Here is a 13,680-nt window from a genome sequence, read left to right as displayed (position 1 = left end):
CATTGATAAGTTGAAAAAATTAAATGTAAAATGTAATAGAAATGAATGTTATGGCAGTATAAAATTACCTACAGCATCTGGTATTCCCAGGTGGTCTCCCATCCAAGTACTAACCAGGCCCAACACTGCATAGCTTCCAAGATCAGACAAGATTGGGCATGTCCAGTGTGGTTTGGCTGTAGGTGCTCAAAAACTTTAACTTTAGACCTTTTTTACTTCTTAACTCAAGTAAATTCATTAATAAGTTTAAAAATGAAATGTAAAATGTAACAGAAAAGAATGTTATGGCAGTATAAAATTACCTACAGCTCCTGGTATTCCCAGGTGGTCTCCCATCCAAGTACTAACCTGGCCCAACACTGCATAGCTTCCAAGATCAGACGAGCTTGGGCATGTCCAGTGTCATATGGCTGTAGGTGCTCAAACACATTAACTTTAGACCTCTTTTACTTCTTTACTCAAGTAAATTCATTGATAAGTTGAAAAAATTAAATGTAAAATGTAATAGAAAAGAATGTTATGGCTGCATAAAAATACCAACAGCACCTGGTATTCCCAGGTGGTCTCCCAACCAAGTACTAACCAGGCCCAACACTGCATAGCTTCCAAGATCAGACGAGATTGGGCATGTCCAGTGTGATTTGGCTGTAGGTGCTCAAGAAACTTAACTTTAGACCTCTATTACTTCTTAACTCAAGTAAATTCATTGATAAGTTGAAAAAATTAAATGTAAAATGTAATAGAAAAGAATGTTATGGCAGTATAAAATTACCTACAGCACCTGGTATTCCCTGGTGGTCTCCCATCCACGTAATAACCATGCCCAACACTGCACAGCTTCCAAAATCACTGGACATTGGCCATGTCCAGTGTGGTTTTGCTGTAGGTGCCCAAAAACATTAACTTTAGACCTCTTTTACTTCTTAACTCAATTAAATTCATTGATAAGTTGAAAAAATTAAATGTAAAATGTAATAGAAAAGAATGTTATGGCTGTATAAAATTACCTACAGCATCTGGTATTCCCAGGTGGTCTCCCATCCAAGCACTAACCAGGCCCAACACTGCATAGCTTCCAATATCAGATGAGATTGGGCATGTCCAGTGTGGTTTGGCTGTAGGTGCTCAAATACATTAACTTTAGACCTCTTTTACTTCTTAACTCAAGTAAATTCATTGATAAGTTGAAAAAAATTTATGTAAAATGTAATAGAAATGAATGTTTTGGCTGTATAAAATTACCTACAGCACCTGGTATTCCCAGGTGGTCTCCCATCCAAATACTAACCAGACCCAACAATGCTTAGTTTCCAAAATCAGACGAGATTGGGCACGTCCAGAGTGGTTTGGCTGTAGGTGCTCAAAATACTTAACTTTAGACCTCTATTACTTCTTAACTCAAGTAAATTCATTGTTAAGTTGTAAAAATGAAATGTAAAATGTAATAGAAAAGAATGTTATGGCAGAATAAAATTACCTACAGCTCCTGGTATTCCCAGGTGGTCTCCCATCCAAGTACTAACCAAGCCCAACACTGCACAGCTTCCAAGATCAGACGAGATTGGGCATGTCCAGTGTGGTTTGGCTGTAGGTGCTCAGAAACTTTAACTTTAGACCTCTAGTACTTCTTAACTCAAGTAAATTCATTGATAAGTTGAAAAAATTAAATGTAAAATGTAATAGAAAAGAATGTTATGGCAGCATAAAATTACCTACAGCACCTGGTATTCCCAGGTGGTCTCCCATCCAAGAACTAACCAGGCCCAACACTGCATAGCTTCCAAGATCAGACGAGATTGGGCATGTCCAGTGTGGTTTGGCTGTAGGTGCTCAAAAACATTAACTTTAGAACTCTTTTACTTCTTAACTCAAGTAAATTCATTGATAAGTTGAAAAAATTTTATGTAAAATGTAATAGAAAAGAATGTTATGGCAGTATAAAATTACCTACAGTACCTGGTATTCCCAGGTGGTCTCCCATCCAAGTACTAACCAGGCCCAACACTGCATAGTTTCCAAGATCAGACGAGATTGGGCATGTCCAGTGTGGTTTGGCTGTAGGTGCTCAAATACATTAACTTTAGACCTCTTTTACTTCTTTACTCAAGTAAATTCATTGATAAGTTGAAAAAATTAAATGTAAAATGTAATAGAAAAGAATGTTATGGCTGCATAAAAATACCTACAGCACCTGGTATTCTCAGGTGGTCTCCCAACCTAGTACTAACCAGGCCCAACACTGCATAGCTTCCAAGATCAGACGAGATTGGGCATGTCCAGTGTGGTTTGGCGGTAGGTGCTCAAAAACATTAAATTTAGACTTCTATTACTTCTTAACTCATGTAAATTCATTGATAAGTTGAAAAAATGAAATGTAAAATGTAATAGAAAAGAATGTTTTGGCAGTATAAAATTACCTACAGCACCTGGTATTCCCAGGTGGTCTCCCATCCAAGTACTAACCAGGCCCAACACTGCATAGCTTCCAAGGTCAGACGAGATTGGGCATGTCCAGTGTGGTTTGACTGTAGGTGCTCAAAAACATTAACTTTAGCCCTCTTTTACTTCTTAACTCAAGTATATTCATTGATAAGTTGAAAAAATTAAATGTAAAATGTAATAGAAAAGAATGTTTTGGCTGTATAAAATTACCTACATCACCTGGTATTCCCAGGTGGTCTCCCATCCAAGTACAAACCAGGCCCAACACTGCATAGCTTCCAAGATCAGACGAGATTGGGCATGTCCAGCGTGGTTTGGCTATAGGTGCTCAAAAGCATTAAATTTAGACCTCTACTACTTCTTAACTCAAGTAAATTCATTGATAAGTTGAAAAAATTAAATGTAAAATGTAATAGAAAAGAATGTTATGGCTGTATAAAATTACCTACAGCACCTGGTATTCCCAGGTGGTCTCCCATCCAAGTACTAACCAGGCCCAACACTGCATAGCTTCCAAGATCAGATGAGATTGGGAATGTCCAGTGTGGTTTGACTGTAGGTGCTCAAAAACATTAACTTTAGACCTCTTTTACTTCTTAACTCAAGTAAATTCATTGATAAGTTGAAAAAATTAAATGTAAAATTTAATAGAAAAGAATGTTATGACAGTATAAAATTACCTGCAGCACCTGGTATTCCCAGGTGGTCTCCCATTCAAATACTAACCAGGCCCAACACTGCATAGCTTCCAAGATCAGACGAGATTGGGCATGTCCAGTGTGGTTTGGCTGTAGGCGCTCAAATACATTAACTTTAGACCTCTTTTACTTCTTAACTCAAGTAAATTCATTGATAAGTTGAAAAAATTAAATGTAAAATGTAATAGAAAAGAATGTTATGTTAGTATAAAATTACCTACAGCATCAGGTATTCCCAGGTGGTCTCCCATCCAAGTACTAACCAGGCCCAACACTGCATAGCTTCCAAGATCAGACGAGATTGGGCATGTCCAGTGTAGTTTGGCTGTAGGTGCTCAAAAGCTTTAAATTTAGACCTCTTTTACTTCTTAACTCAAGTAAATTCATTGCTAAGTTTAAAAATGAAATGTAAAATGTAACCGAAAAGAATGTTATTGCAGTATAAAATTACATACAGCTCCTGGTATTCCCAGGTGGTCTCCCATCCAATTACTAACCTGGCCCAACACTGCATAGCTTCCAAGATCAGACGAGATTGGGCAGGTCCAGTGTGGTTTGGCTGTAGGTGCTCAAAAATATTAACATTAGAACTCTTTTACTTCTTAACTCAAGTAAATTCATTGATAAGTTGAAAAAATTTAATGTAAAATGTAATAGAAAAGAATGTTATGGCTGTATAAAATTACCTACAGCACCTGGTATTCCCAGGTGGTCTCCCATCCAAGTACTAACCAGGCCCAACACTGCATAGTTTCCAAGATCAGACGAGATTGGGCACGTCCAGTGTGGTATTGGTGTAGGTGCTCAAATACATTAACTTTAGACCTCTTTTACTTCTTTACTCAAGTAAATTCATTGATAAGTTGAAAAAATTAAATGTAAAATGTAATAGAAAAGAAAGTTATGGCTGCATAAAAATACCAACAGCACCTGGTATTCCCAGGTGGTCTCCCAACCAAGTACTAACCAGGCCCAACACTGCATAGCTTCCAAGATCAGACGAGATTGGGCATGTCCAGTGTGATTTGGCTGTAGGTGCTCAAAAAACTTAACTTTAGACCTCTATTACTTCTTAACTCAAGTAAATTGATTGATAAGTTGAAAAAATTAAATGTAAAATGTAATAGAAAAGAATGTTATGGCAGCATAAAATTACCTACAGCACCTGGTATTCCCAGGTGGTCTCCCATCCAAGAACTTACCAGGCCCAACACTGCATAGCTTCCAAGATCAGAAGAGATTGGACATGTCCAGTGTGGTTTTGCTGTAGGTGCTCAAAACCCTTAACTGTAGACCTCTTTTACTTCTTAACTCAAGTAAATTCATTGATAAGTTGAAAAAATTAAATGTAAAATGTAATAGAAAAGAATGTTGTGGCTGTATAAAATTACCTACAGCACCTGGTATTCCCAGGTGGTTTCCCATCCAAGTACAAACCAGGCCCAACACTGCATAGCTTCCAAGATCAGACGAGATTGGGTATGTCCAGTGTGGTTTGGCTGTAGGTACTCAAAAGCATTAAATTTAGACCTCTATTACTTCTTAACTCAAGTAAATTCATTGATAAGTTGAAAAAATTAAATGTAAAATGTAATAGAAATGAATGTTATGGCAGTATAAAATTACCTACAGCATCTGGTATTCCCAGGTGGTCTCCCATCCAAGTACTAACCAGGCCCAACACTGCATAGCTTCCAAGATCAGACAAGATTGGGCATGTCCAGTGTGGTTTGGCTGTAGGTGCTCAAAAACTTTAACTTTAGACCTCTTTTACTTCTTAACTCAAGTAAATTCATTAATAAGTTTAAAAATGAAATGTAAAATGTAACAGAAAAGAATGTTATGGCAGTATAAAATTACATACAGCTCCTGGTATTCCCAGGTGGTCTCCCATCCAAGTACTAACCTGGCCCAACACTGCATAGCTTCCAAGATCAGACGAGCTTGGGCATGTCCAGTGTCATATGGCTGTAGGTGCTCAAACACATTAACTTTAGACCTCTTTTACTTCTTTACTCAAGTAAATTCATTGATAAGTTGAAAAAATTAAATGTAAAATGTAATAGAAAAGAATGTTATGGCTGCATAAAAATACCAACAGCACCTGGTATTCCCAGGTGGTCTCCCAACCAAGTACTAACCAGGCCCAACACTGCATAGCTTTCAAGATCAGACGAGATTGGGCATGTCCAGTGTGATTTGGCTGTAGGTGCTCAAGAAACTTAACTTTAGACCTCTATTACTTCTTAACTCAAGTAAATTCATTGATAAGTTGAAAAAATTAAATGTAAAATGTAATAGAAAAGAATGTTATGGCAGTATAAAATTACCTACAGCACCTGGTATTCCCAGGTGGTCTCCCATCCACGTAATAACCATGCCCAACACTGCACAGCTTCCAAGATCACTGGACATTGGCCATGTCCAGTGTGGTTTTGCTGTAGGTGCCCAAAAACATTAACTTTAGACCTCTTTTACTTATTAACTCAAGTAAATTCATTGATTAGTTGAAAAAATTAAATGTAAAATGTAATAGAAAAGAATGTTATGGCTGTATAAAATTACCTACAGCATCTGGTATTCCCAGGTGGTCTCCCATCCAAGCACTAACCAGGCCCAACACTGCATAGCTTCCAATATCAGACGAGATTGGGCATGTCCAGTGTGGTTTGGCTGTAGGTGCTCAAATACATTAACTTTAGACCTCTTTTACTTCTTAACTCAAGTAAATTCATTGATAAGTTGAAAAAATTTTATGTAAAATGTAATAGAAATGAATGTTTTGGCTGTATAAAATTACCTACAGCACCTGGTATTCCCAGGTGGTCTCCCATCCAAATACTAACCAGACCCAACAATGCTTAGTTTCCAAGATCAGACGAGATTGGGCACATCCAGAGTGGTTTGGCTGTAGGTGCTCAAAATACTTAACTTTAGACCTCTATTACTTCTTAACTCAAGTAAATTCATTGTTAAGTTGTAAAAATGAAATGTAAAATGTAATAGAAAAGAATGTTATGGCAGTATAAAATTACCTACAGCACCTGGTATTCCCAGGTGGTCTCCCATCCAAGTACTAACCAGGCCCAACACTGCATAGTTTCCAAGATCAGATGAGATTGGGCATGTCCAGTGTGGTTTGGCTGTAGGTGCTCAAATACATTAACTTTAGACCTCTTTTACTTCTTAACTCAAGTAAATTCATTGATAAGTTTAAAAATGAAATGTAAAATGTAACAGAAAAGAATGTTATGGCAGTATAAAATTACCTACAGCTCCTGGTATTCCCAGGTGGTCTCCCATCCAAGTACTAACCTGGCCCAACACTGCATAGCTTCCAAGATCAGACGAGCTTGGGCATGTCCAGTGTGGTTTGACTGTAGGTGCTCAAAAACATTAACTTTAGAACTCTTTTACTTCTTAACTCAAGTAAATTCATTGATAAGTTGAAAAAATTTAATGTAAAATGTAATAGAAAAGAATGTTATGGCTGCATAGAAATACCTACAGCACCTGGTATTCCCATGTGGTCTCCCAACCTAGTACTAAGCAGGCCCAACACTGCATAGCTTCCAAGATCAGACGAGATTGGGCATTTCCAGTGTGGTTTGGCTGTAGGTGCTCAAAAACATTAAATTTAGACTTCTATTACTTCTTAACTCATGTAAATTCATTGATAAGTTGAAAAAATGAAATGTAAAATGTAATAGAAAAGAATGTTACGTCAGTATAAAATTACCTACAGCATCAGGTATTCCCAGGTGGTCTCCCATCCAAGCACTAACCAGCCCCAACACTGCATAGCTTCCAATATCAGATGAGATTGGGCATGTCCAGTGTGGTTTGGCTGTAGGTGTTCAAATACATTAACTTTAGACCTCTTTTACTTCTTAACTCAAGTAAATTCATTGATAAGTTGAAAAAATTTTATGTAAAATGTAATAGAAATGAATGTTTTGGCTGTATAAAATTACCTACAGCACCTGGTATTCCCAGGTGGTCTCCCATCCAAATACTAACCAGACCCAACAATGCTTAGTTTCCAAGATCAGACGAGATTAGGCACGTCCAGAGTGGATTGGCTGTAGGTGCTCAAAATACTTAACTTTAGACCTCTATTACTTCTTAACTCAAGTAAATTCATTGTTAAGTTGTAAAAATGAAATGTAAAATGTAATAGAAAAGAATGTTATGGCAGTATAAAATTACCTACAGCTCCTGGTATTCCCAGGTGGTCTCCCATCCAAGTACTAACCAAGCCCAACACTGCATAGCTTCCAAGATCAGACGAGATTGGGCATGTCCAGTGTGGTTTGGCTGTAGGTGCTCAGAAACTTTAACTTTAGACCTCTATTACTTCTTAACTCAAGTAAATTCATTGATAAGTTGAAAAAATTAAATGTAAAATGTAATAGAAATGAATGTTATGGCAGTATAAAATTACCTACAGCATCTGGTATTCCCAGGTGGTCTCCCATCCAAGCACTAACCAGGCCCAACACTGCATAGCTTGCAAGATCAGACGAGATTGGGAATGTCCAGTGTGGTTTGGCTGTAGGTGCTCAAAAACTTTAACTTTAGACCTCTTTTACTTCTTAACTCAAGTAAATTCATTGATAAGTTTAAAAATGAAATGTAAAATGTAACAGAAAAGAATGTTATGGCAGTATAAAATTACCTACAGCTCCTGGTATTCCCAGGTGGTCTCCCATCCAAGTACTTACCTGGCCCAACACTGCATAGCTTCCAAGATCAGACGAGCTTGGGCATGTCCAGTGTGGTTTGGCTGTAGGTGCTCAAAAACATTAACTTTAGAACTCTTTTACTTCTTAACTCAAGTAAATTCATTGATAAGTTGAAAAAATTTTATGTAAAATGTAATAGAAAAGAATGTTATGGCAGTATAAAATTACCTACAGCACCTGGTATTCCCAGGTGGTCTCCCATCCAAGTACTAACAAGGCCCAACACTGCATAGTTTCCAAGATCAGACGAGATTGGGCATGTCCAGTGTGGTTTGGCTGTAGGTGCTCAAATACATTAACTTTAGACCTCTTTTACTTCTTTACTCAAGTAAATTCATTGATAAGTTGAAAAAATTAAATGTAAAATGTAATAGAAAAGAATGTTATGGCTGCATAAAAATACCTACAGCACCTGGTATTCTCAGGTGGTCTCCCAACCTAGTACTAACCAGGCCCAACACTGCATAGCTTCCAAGATCAGACGAGATTGGGCATGTCCAGTGTGGTTTGGCTGTAGGTGCTCAAAAACATTAACTTTAGACTTCTATTACTTCTTAACTCATGTAAATTCATTGATAAGTTGAAAAAATGAAATGTAAAATGTAATAGAAAAGAATGTTTTGGCAGTATAAAATTACCTACAGCACCTGGTATTCCCAGGTGGTCTCCCATCCAAGTACTAACCAGGCCCAACACTGCATAGCTTCCAAGATCAGACGAGATTGGGCATGTCCAGTGTGGTTTGACTGTAGGTGCTCAAAAACATTAACTTTAGCCCTCTTTTACTTCTTAACTCAAGTAAATTCATTGATAAGTTGAAAAAATTAAATGTAAAATGTAATAGAAAAGAATGTTTTGGCTGTATAAAATTACCTACATCACCTGGCATTCCCAGGTGGTCTCCCATCCAAGTACAAACCAGGCACAACACTGCATAGCTTCCAAGATCAGACGAGATTGGGCATGTCCAGCGTGGTTTGGCTGTAGGTGCTCAAAAGCATTAAATTTAGACCTCTATTACTTCTTAACTCAAGTAAATTCATTGATAAGTTGAAAAAATTAAATGTAAAATTTAATAGAAAAGAATGTTATGACAGTATAAAATTACCTGCAGCACTTGGTATTCCCAGGTGGTCTCCCATTCAAATACTAACCAGGCCCAACACTGCATAGCTTCCAAGATCAGACGAGATTGGGCATGTCCAGTGTGGTTTGGCTGTAGGCGCTCAAATACATTAACTTTAGACCTCTTTTACTTCTTAACTCAAGTAAATTCATTGATAAGTTGAAAAAATTAAATGTAAAATGTAATAGAAAAGAATGTTATGTTAGTATAAAATTACCTACAGCATCAGGTATTCCCAGGTGGTCTCCCATCCAAGTACTAACCAGGCCCAACACTGCATAGCTTCCAAGATCAGACGAGATTGGGCATGTCCAGTGTGGTTTGGCTGTAGGTGCTCAAAAGCTTTAAATTTAGACCTCTTTTACTTCTTAACTCAAGTAAATTCATTGCTAAGTTTAAAAATGAAATGTAAAATGTAATAGAAAAGAATGTTATGGCTGTATAAAATTACCTACAGCACCTGGTAATCCCAGGTGGTCTCCCATCCAAGTACTAACCAGGCCCAACACTGCAAAGTTTCCAAGATCAGACGAGATTGGGCACGTCCAGTGTGGTATTGGTGTAGGTGCTCAAATACATTAACTTTAGACCTCTTTTACTTCTTTACTCAAGTAAATTCATTGATAAGTTGAAAAAATTAAATGTAAAATGTAATAGAAAAGAATGTTATGGCAGCATAAAATTACCTACAGCACCTGGTATTCCCAGGTGGTCTCCCAACCAAGTATTAACCAGGCCCAACACTGCATAGCTTCCAAGATCAGACGAGATTGGGCATGTCCAGTGTGATTTGGCTGTAGGTGCTCAAAAAACTTAACTTTAGACCTCTATTACTTCTTAACTCAAGTAAATTGATTGATAAGTTGAAAAAATTAAATGTAAAATGTAATAGAAAAGAATGTTATGGCAGCATAAAATTACCTACAGCACCTGGTATTCCCAGGTGGTCTCCCATCCAAGAACTTACCAGGCCCAACACTGCATAGCTTACAAGATCAGACGAGATTGGACATGTCCAGTGTGGTTTTGCTGTAGGTGCTCAAAACCCTTAACTTTAGACCTCTTTTACTTCTTAACTCAAGTAAATTCATTGATAAGTTGAAAAAATTAAATGTAAAATGTAATAGAAAAGAATGTTGTGGCTGTATAAAATTACCTACAGCACCAGGTATTCCCAAGTGGTTTCCCATCCAAGTACAAACCAGGCCCAACACTGCATAGCTTCCAAGATCAGACGAGATTGGGCATGTCCAGTGTGGTTTGGCTGTAGGTACTCAAAAGCATTAACTTTAGACCTCTATTACTTCTTAACTCAAGTAAATTCATTGATAAGTTGAAAAAATTAAATGTAAAATGTAATAGAAATGAATGTTATGGCAGTATAAAATTACCTACAGCATCTGGTATTCCCAGGTGGTCTCCCATCCAAGTACTAACCAGGCCCAACACTGCATAGCTTCCAAGATCAGACAAGATTGGGCATGTCCAGTGTGGTTTGGCTGTAGGTGCTCAAAAACTTTAACTTTAGACCTCTTTTACTTCTTAACTCAAGTAAATTCATTAATAAGTTTAAAAATGAAATGTAAAATGTAACAGAAAAGAATGTTATGGCAGTATAAAATTACCTACAGCTCCTGGTATTCCCAGGTGGTCTCCCATCCAAGTACTAACCTGGCCCAACACTGCATAGCTTCCAAGATCAGACGAGCTTGGGCATATCCAGTGTCATATGGCTGTAGGTGCTCAAACACATTAACTTTAGACCTCTTTTACTTCTTTACTCAAGTAAATTCATTGATAAGTTGAAAAAATTAAATGTAAAATGTAATAGAAAAGAATGTTATTGCTGCATAAAAATACCAACAGCACCTGGTATTCCCAGGTGGTCTCCCAACCAAGTACTAACCAGGCCCAACACTGCATAGCTTCCAAGATCAGACGAGATTGGGCATGTCCAGTGTGATTTGGCTGTAGGTGCTCAAGAAACTTAACTTTAGACCTCTATTACTTCTTAACTCAAGTAAATTCATTGATAAGTTGAAAAAATTAAATGTAAAATGTAATAGAAAAGAATGTTATGGCAGTATAAAATTACCTACAGCACCTGGTATTCCCAGGTGGTCTCCCATCCACGTAATAACCATGCCCAACACTGCACAGCTTCCAAAATCACTGGACATTGGCCATGTCCAGTGTGGTTTTGCTGTAGGTGCCCAAAAACATTAACTTTAGACCTCTTTTACTTCTTAACTCAATTAAATTCATTGAAAAGTTGAAAAAATTAAATGTAAAATGTAATAGAAAAGAATGTTATGGCTGTATAAAATTACCTACAGCATCTGGTATTCCCAGGTGGTCTCCCATCCAAGCACTAACCAGGCCCAACACTGCATAGCTTCCAATATCAGATGAGATTGGGCATGTCCAGTGTGGTTTGGCTGTAGGTGCTCAAATATATTAACTTTAGACCTCTTTTACTTCTTAACTCAAGTAAATTCATTGATAAGTTGAAAATTTTTTATGTAAAATGTAATAGAAATGAATGTTTTGGCTGTATAAAATTACCTACAGCACCTGGTATTCCCAGGTGGTCTCCCATCCAAATACTAACCAGACCCAACAATGCTTAGTTTCCAAGATCAGACGAGATTGGGCACGTCCAGAGTGGTTTGGCTGTAGGTGCTCAAAATACTTAACTTTAGACCTCTATTACTTCTTAACTCAAGTAAATTCATTGTTAAGTTGTAAAAATGAAATGTAAAATGTAATAGAAAAGAATGTTATGGCAGTATAAAATTACCTACAGCTCCTGGTATTCCCAGGTGGTCTCCCATCCAAGTACTAACCAAGCCCAACACTGCACAGCTTCCAAGATCAGACGAGATTGGGCATGTCCAGTGTGGTTTGGCTGTAGGTGCTCAGAAACTTTAACTTTAGACCTCTAGTACTTCTTAACTCAAGTAAATTCATTGATAAGTTGAAAAAATTAAATGTAAAATGTAATAGAAAAGAATGTTATGGCAGCATAAAATTACCTACAGCACCTGGTATTCCCAGGTGGTCTCCCATCCAAGAACTAACCAGGCCCAACACTGCACAGCTTCCAAGATCAGACGAGATTGGGTATGTCCAGTGTGGTTTGGCTGTAGGTGCTCAAAAACATTAACTTTAGAACTCTTTTACTTCTTAACTCAAGTAAATTCATTGATAAGTTGAAAAAATTTTATGTAAAATGTAATAGAAAAGAATGTTATGGCAGTATAAAATTACCTACAGCACCTGGTATTCCCAGGTGGTCTCCCATCCAAGTACTAACCAGGCCCAACACTGCATAGTTTCCAAGATCAGACGAGATTGGGCATGTCCAGTGTGGTTTGGCTGTAGGTGCTCAAATACATTAACTTTAGACCTCTTTTACTTCTTTACTCAAGTAAATTCATTGATAAGTTGAAAAAATTAAATGTAAAATGTAATAGAAAAGAATGTTATGGCTGCATAAAAATACCTACAGCACCTGGTATTCTCAGGTGGTCTCCCAACCTAGTACTAACCAGGCCCAACACTGCATAGCTTCCAAGATCAGACGAGATTGGGCATGTCCAGTGTGGTTTGGCGGTAGGTGCTCAAAAACATTAAATTTAGACTTCTATTACTTCTTAACTCATGTAAATTCATTGATAAGTTGAAAAAATGAAATGTAAAATGTAATAGAAAAGAATGTTTTGGCAGTATAAAATTACCTACAGCACCTGGTATTCCCAGGTGGTCTCCCATCCAAGTACTAACCAGGCCCAACACTGCATAGCTTCCAAGATCAGACGAGATTGGGCATGTCCAGCGTGGTTTGGCTATAGGTGCTCAAAAGCATTAAATTTAGACCTCTACTACTTCTTAACTCAAGTAAATTCATTGATAAGTTGAAAAAATTAAATGTAAAATGTAATAGAAAAGAATGTTATGGCTGTATAAAATTACCTACAGCACCTGGTATTCCCAGGTGGTCTCCCATCCAAGTACTAACCAGGCCCAACACTGCATAGCTTCCAAGATCAGATGAGATTGGGAATGTCCAGTGTGGTTTGACTGTAGGTGCTCAAAAACATTAACTTTAGACCTCTTTTACTTCTTAACTCAAGTAAATTCATTGATAAGTTGAAAAAATTAAATGTAAAATTTAATAGAAAAGAATGTTATGACAGTATAAAATTACCTGCAGCACCTGGTATTCCCAGGTGGTCTCCATTCAAATACTAACCAGGCCCAACACTGCATAGCTTCCAAGATCAGACGAGATTGGGCATGTCCAGTGTGGTTTGGCTGTAGGCGCTCAAATACATTAACTTTAGACCTCTTTTACTTCTTAACTCAAGTAAATTCATTGATAAGTTGAAAAAATTAAATGTAAAATGTAATAGAAAAGAATGTTATGTTAGTATAAAATTACCTACAGCATCAGGTATTCCCAGGTGGTCTCCCATCCAAGTACTAACCAGGCCCAACACTGCATAGCTTCCAAGATCAGACGAGATTGGGCATGTCCAGTGTAGTTTGGCTGTAGGTGCTCAAAAGCTTTAAATTTAGACCTCTTTTACTTCTTAACTCAAGTAAATTCATTGCTAAGTTTAAAAATGAAATGTAAAATGTAACCGAAAAGAATGTTATTGCAGTA

At 37.4% G+C, this 13,680-nt stretch overlaps 8 non-coding genes and 47 pseudogenes across 8 annotated transcripts; all 55 read right to left on the bottom strand.

Annotated features, from left to right (window-relative positions):
- Positions 1–65: 65 nt before the first annotated feature.
- Positions 66–184, bottom strand: LOC148458007 (5S ribosomal RNA; annotated as a pseudogene).
- Positions 185–299: 115 nt separating this feature from the next.
- On the bottom strand, positions 300–418 carry LOC148458006 (5S ribosomal RNA; annotated as a pseudogene).
- Positions 419–534: 116 nt separating this feature from the next.
- LOC148458005 (5S ribosomal RNA) lies at positions 535–653 on the bottom strand (annotated as a pseudogene).
- Positions 654–1,004: 351 nt separating this feature from the next.
- Positions 1,005–1,123, bottom strand: LOC148458004 (5S ribosomal RNA; annotated as a pseudogene).
- Positions 1,124–1,239: 116 nt separating this feature from the next.
- On the bottom strand, positions 1,240–1,358 carry LOC148458003 (5S ribosomal RNA; annotated as a pseudogene).
- Positions 1,359–1,474: 116 nt separating this feature from the next.
- On the bottom strand, positions 1,475–1,593 carry LOC148458002 (5S ribosomal RNA; annotated as a pseudogene).
- Positions 1,594–1,709: 116 nt separating this feature from the next.
- Positions 1,710–1,828, bottom strand: LOC148458001 (5S ribosomal RNA; annotated as a pseudogene).
- A 116-nt stretch (positions 1,829–1,944) lies between these two features.
- Positions 1,945–2,063, bottom strand: LOC148458000 (5S ribosomal RNA). The gene has a single exon (XR_015874024.1). It is a non-coding gene; the product is annotated as a 5S ribosomal RNA (ribosomal RNA).
- Positions 2,064–2,179: 116 nt separating this feature from the next.
- Positions 2,180–2,298, bottom strand: LOC148457999 (5S ribosomal RNA; annotated as a pseudogene).
- Positions 2,299–2,414: 116 nt separating this feature from the next.
- LOC148457998 (5S ribosomal RNA) lies at positions 2,415–2,533 on the bottom strand (annotated as a pseudogene).
- A 116-nt stretch (positions 2,534–2,649) lies between these two features.
- On the bottom strand, positions 2,650–2,768 carry LOC148457997 (5S ribosomal RNA; annotated as a pseudogene).
- Positions 2,769–2,884: 116 nt separating this feature from the next.
- Positions 2,885–3,003, bottom strand: LOC148457996 (5S ribosomal RNA). Its single transcript, XR_015873454.1, has one exon. It is a non-coding gene; the product is annotated as a 5S ribosomal RNA (ribosomal RNA).
- A 116-nt stretch (positions 3,004–3,119) lies between these two features.
- Positions 3,120–3,238, bottom strand: LOC148457995 (5S ribosomal RNA; annotated as a pseudogene).
- A 116-nt stretch (positions 3,239–3,354) lies between these two features.
- Positions 3,355–3,473, bottom strand: LOC148457994 (5S ribosomal RNA; annotated as a pseudogene).
- Positions 3,474–3,588: 115 nt separating this feature from the next.
- On the bottom strand, positions 3,589–3,707 carry LOC148457993 (5S ribosomal RNA; annotated as a pseudogene).
- A 116-nt stretch (positions 3,708–3,823) lies between these two features.
- On the bottom strand, positions 3,824–3,942 carry LOC148457992 (5S ribosomal RNA; annotated as a pseudogene).
- A 116-nt stretch (positions 3,943–4,058) lies between these two features.
- LOC148457991 (5S ribosomal RNA) lies at positions 4,059–4,177 on the bottom strand (annotated as a pseudogene).
- A 116-nt stretch (positions 4,178–4,293) lies between these two features.
- LOC148457990 (5S ribosomal RNA) lies at positions 4,294–4,412 on the bottom strand (annotated as a pseudogene).
- A 116-nt stretch (positions 4,413–4,528) lies between these two features.
- Positions 4,529–4,647, bottom strand: LOC148457989 (5S ribosomal RNA). The gene has a single exon (XR_015874170.1). It is a non-coding gene; the product is annotated as a 5S ribosomal RNA (ribosomal RNA).
- Positions 4,648–4,763: 116 nt separating this feature from the next.
- On the bottom strand, positions 4,764–4,882 carry LOC148457988 (5S ribosomal RNA; annotated as a pseudogene).
- A 115-nt stretch (positions 4,883–4,997) lies between these two features.
- On the bottom strand, positions 4,998–5,116 carry LOC148457987 (5S ribosomal RNA; annotated as a pseudogene).
- A 116-nt stretch (positions 5,117–5,232) lies between these two features.
- LOC148457986 (5S ribosomal RNA) lies at positions 5,233–5,351 on the bottom strand (annotated as a pseudogene).
- A 351-nt stretch (positions 5,352–5,702) lies between these two features.
- LOC148457985 (5S ribosomal RNA) lies at positions 5,703–5,821 on the bottom strand (annotated as a pseudogene).
- Positions 5,822–5,937: 116 nt separating this feature from the next.
- LOC148457984 (5S ribosomal RNA) lies at positions 5,938–6,056 on the bottom strand (annotated as a pseudogene).
- Positions 6,057–6,172: 116 nt separating this feature from the next.
- Positions 6,173–6,291, bottom strand: LOC148457983 (5S ribosomal RNA). The gene has a single exon (XR_015874040.1). It is a non-coding gene; the product is annotated as a 5S ribosomal RNA (ribosomal RNA).
- Positions 6,292–6,406: 115 nt separating this feature from the next.
- On the bottom strand, positions 6,407–6,525 carry LOC148457982 (5S ribosomal RNA; annotated as a pseudogene).
- Positions 6,526–6,641: 116 nt separating this feature from the next.
- On the bottom strand, positions 6,642–6,760 carry LOC148457981 (5S ribosomal RNA; annotated as a pseudogene).
- A 116-nt stretch (positions 6,761–6,876) lies between these two features.
- LOC148457980 (5S ribosomal RNA) lies at positions 6,877–6,995 on the bottom strand (annotated as a pseudogene).
- Positions 6,996–7,111: 116 nt separating this feature from the next.
- Positions 7,112–7,230, bottom strand: LOC148457979 (5S ribosomal RNA; annotated as a pseudogene).
- A 116-nt stretch (positions 7,231–7,346) lies between these two features.
- Positions 7,347–7,465, bottom strand: LOC148457978 (5S ribosomal RNA; annotated as a pseudogene).
- A 116-nt stretch (positions 7,466–7,581) lies between these two features.
- Positions 7,582–7,700, bottom strand: LOC148457977 (5S ribosomal RNA; annotated as a pseudogene).
- Positions 7,701–7,815: 115 nt separating this feature from the next.
- Positions 7,816–7,934, bottom strand: LOC148457976 (5S ribosomal RNA; annotated as a pseudogene).
- A 116-nt stretch (positions 7,935–8,050) lies between these two features.
- LOC148457975 (5S ribosomal RNA) lies at positions 8,051–8,169 on the bottom strand (annotated as a pseudogene).
- A 116-nt stretch (positions 8,170–8,285) lies between these two features.
- Positions 8,286–8,404, bottom strand: LOC148457974 (5S ribosomal RNA). Its single transcript, XR_015873905.1, has one exon. It is a non-coding gene; the product is annotated as a 5S ribosomal RNA (ribosomal RNA).
- A 116-nt stretch (positions 8,405–8,520) lies between these two features.
- Positions 8,521–8,639, bottom strand: LOC148457973 (5S ribosomal RNA). Its single transcript, XR_015873777.1, has one exon. It is a non-coding gene; the product is annotated as a 5S ribosomal RNA (ribosomal RNA).
- Positions 8,640–8,755: 116 nt separating this feature from the next.
- On the bottom strand, positions 8,756–8,874 carry LOC148457972 (5S ribosomal RNA; annotated as a pseudogene).
- Positions 8,875–8,990: 116 nt separating this feature from the next.
- Positions 8,991–9,109, bottom strand: LOC148457971 (5S ribosomal RNA; annotated as a pseudogene).
- Positions 9,110–9,225: 116 nt separating this feature from the next.
- On the bottom strand, positions 9,226–9,344 carry LOC148457970 (5S ribosomal RNA; annotated as a pseudogene).
- Positions 9,345–9,459: 115 nt separating this feature from the next.
- On the bottom strand, positions 9,460–9,578 carry LOC148457969 (5S ribosomal RNA; annotated as a pseudogene).
- Positions 9,579–9,694: 116 nt separating this feature from the next.
- LOC148457968 (5S ribosomal RNA) lies at positions 9,695–9,813 on the bottom strand (annotated as a pseudogene).
- Positions 9,814–9,929: 116 nt separating this feature from the next.
- On the bottom strand, positions 9,930–10,048 carry LOC148457967 (5S ribosomal RNA; annotated as a pseudogene).
- Positions 10,049–10,164: 116 nt separating this feature from the next.
- On the bottom strand, positions 10,165–10,283 carry LOC148457966 (5S ribosomal RNA; annotated as a pseudogene).
- Positions 10,284–10,399: 116 nt separating this feature from the next.
- LOC148457965 (5S ribosomal RNA) lies at positions 10,400–10,518 on the bottom strand (annotated as a pseudogene).
- A 115-nt stretch (positions 10,519–10,633) lies between these two features.
- Positions 10,634–10,752, bottom strand: LOC148457964 (5S ribosomal RNA; annotated as a pseudogene).
- A 116-nt stretch (positions 10,753–10,868) lies between these two features.
- LOC148457963 (5S ribosomal RNA) lies at positions 10,869–10,987 on the bottom strand (annotated as a pseudogene).
- A 351-nt stretch (positions 10,988–11,338) lies between these two features.
- Positions 11,339–11,457, bottom strand: LOC148457962 (5S ribosomal RNA; annotated as a pseudogene).
- Positions 11,458–11,573: 116 nt separating this feature from the next.
- On the bottom strand, positions 11,574–11,692 carry LOC148457961 (5S ribosomal RNA; annotated as a pseudogene).
- Positions 11,693–11,808: 116 nt separating this feature from the next.
- LOC148457960 (5S ribosomal RNA) lies at positions 11,809–11,927 on the bottom strand (annotated as a pseudogene).
- Positions 11,928–12,043: 116 nt separating this feature from the next.
- On the bottom strand, positions 12,044–12,162 carry LOC148457959 (5S ribosomal RNA; annotated as a pseudogene).
- Positions 12,163–12,278: 116 nt separating this feature from the next.
- Positions 12,279–12,397, bottom strand: LOC148457958 (5S ribosomal RNA). The gene has a single exon (XR_015874398.1). It is a non-coding gene; the product is annotated as a 5S ribosomal RNA (ribosomal RNA).
- A 116-nt stretch (positions 12,398–12,513) lies between these two features.
- Positions 12,514–12,632, bottom strand: LOC148457957 (5S ribosomal RNA; annotated as a pseudogene).
- Positions 12,633–12,748: 116 nt separating this feature from the next.
- LOC148457956 (5S ribosomal RNA) lies at positions 12,749–12,867 on the bottom strand (annotated as a pseudogene).
- A 116-nt stretch (positions 12,868–12,983) lies between these two features.
- Positions 12,984–13,102, bottom strand: LOC148457955 (5S ribosomal RNA). Its single transcript, XR_015873452.1, has one exon. It is a non-coding gene; the product is annotated as a 5S ribosomal RNA (ribosomal RNA).
- A 116-nt stretch (positions 13,103–13,218) lies between these two features.
- Positions 13,219–13,336, bottom strand: LOC148457954 (5S ribosomal RNA; annotated as a pseudogene).
- A 116-nt stretch (positions 13,337–13,452) lies between these two features.
- On the bottom strand, positions 13,453–13,571 carry LOC148457953 (5S ribosomal RNA; annotated as a pseudogene).
- Between the last annotated feature and the right edge of the window lie 109 nt (positions 13,572–13,680).

This window comes from Taudactylus pleione, unplaced genomic scaffold (assembly GCF_031769625.1).
Source record: "Taudactylus pleione unplaced genomic scaffold, aTauple2 ptg000967l, whole genome shotgun sequence".
Lineage (NCBI taxonomy): Eukaryota > Metazoa > Chordata > Amphibia > Anura > Myobatrachidae > Taudactylus > Taudactylus pleione.
Note: the sequence above shows the minus strand (reverse complement) of the source record. Positions and strands in the feature narration are given on the sequence as shown.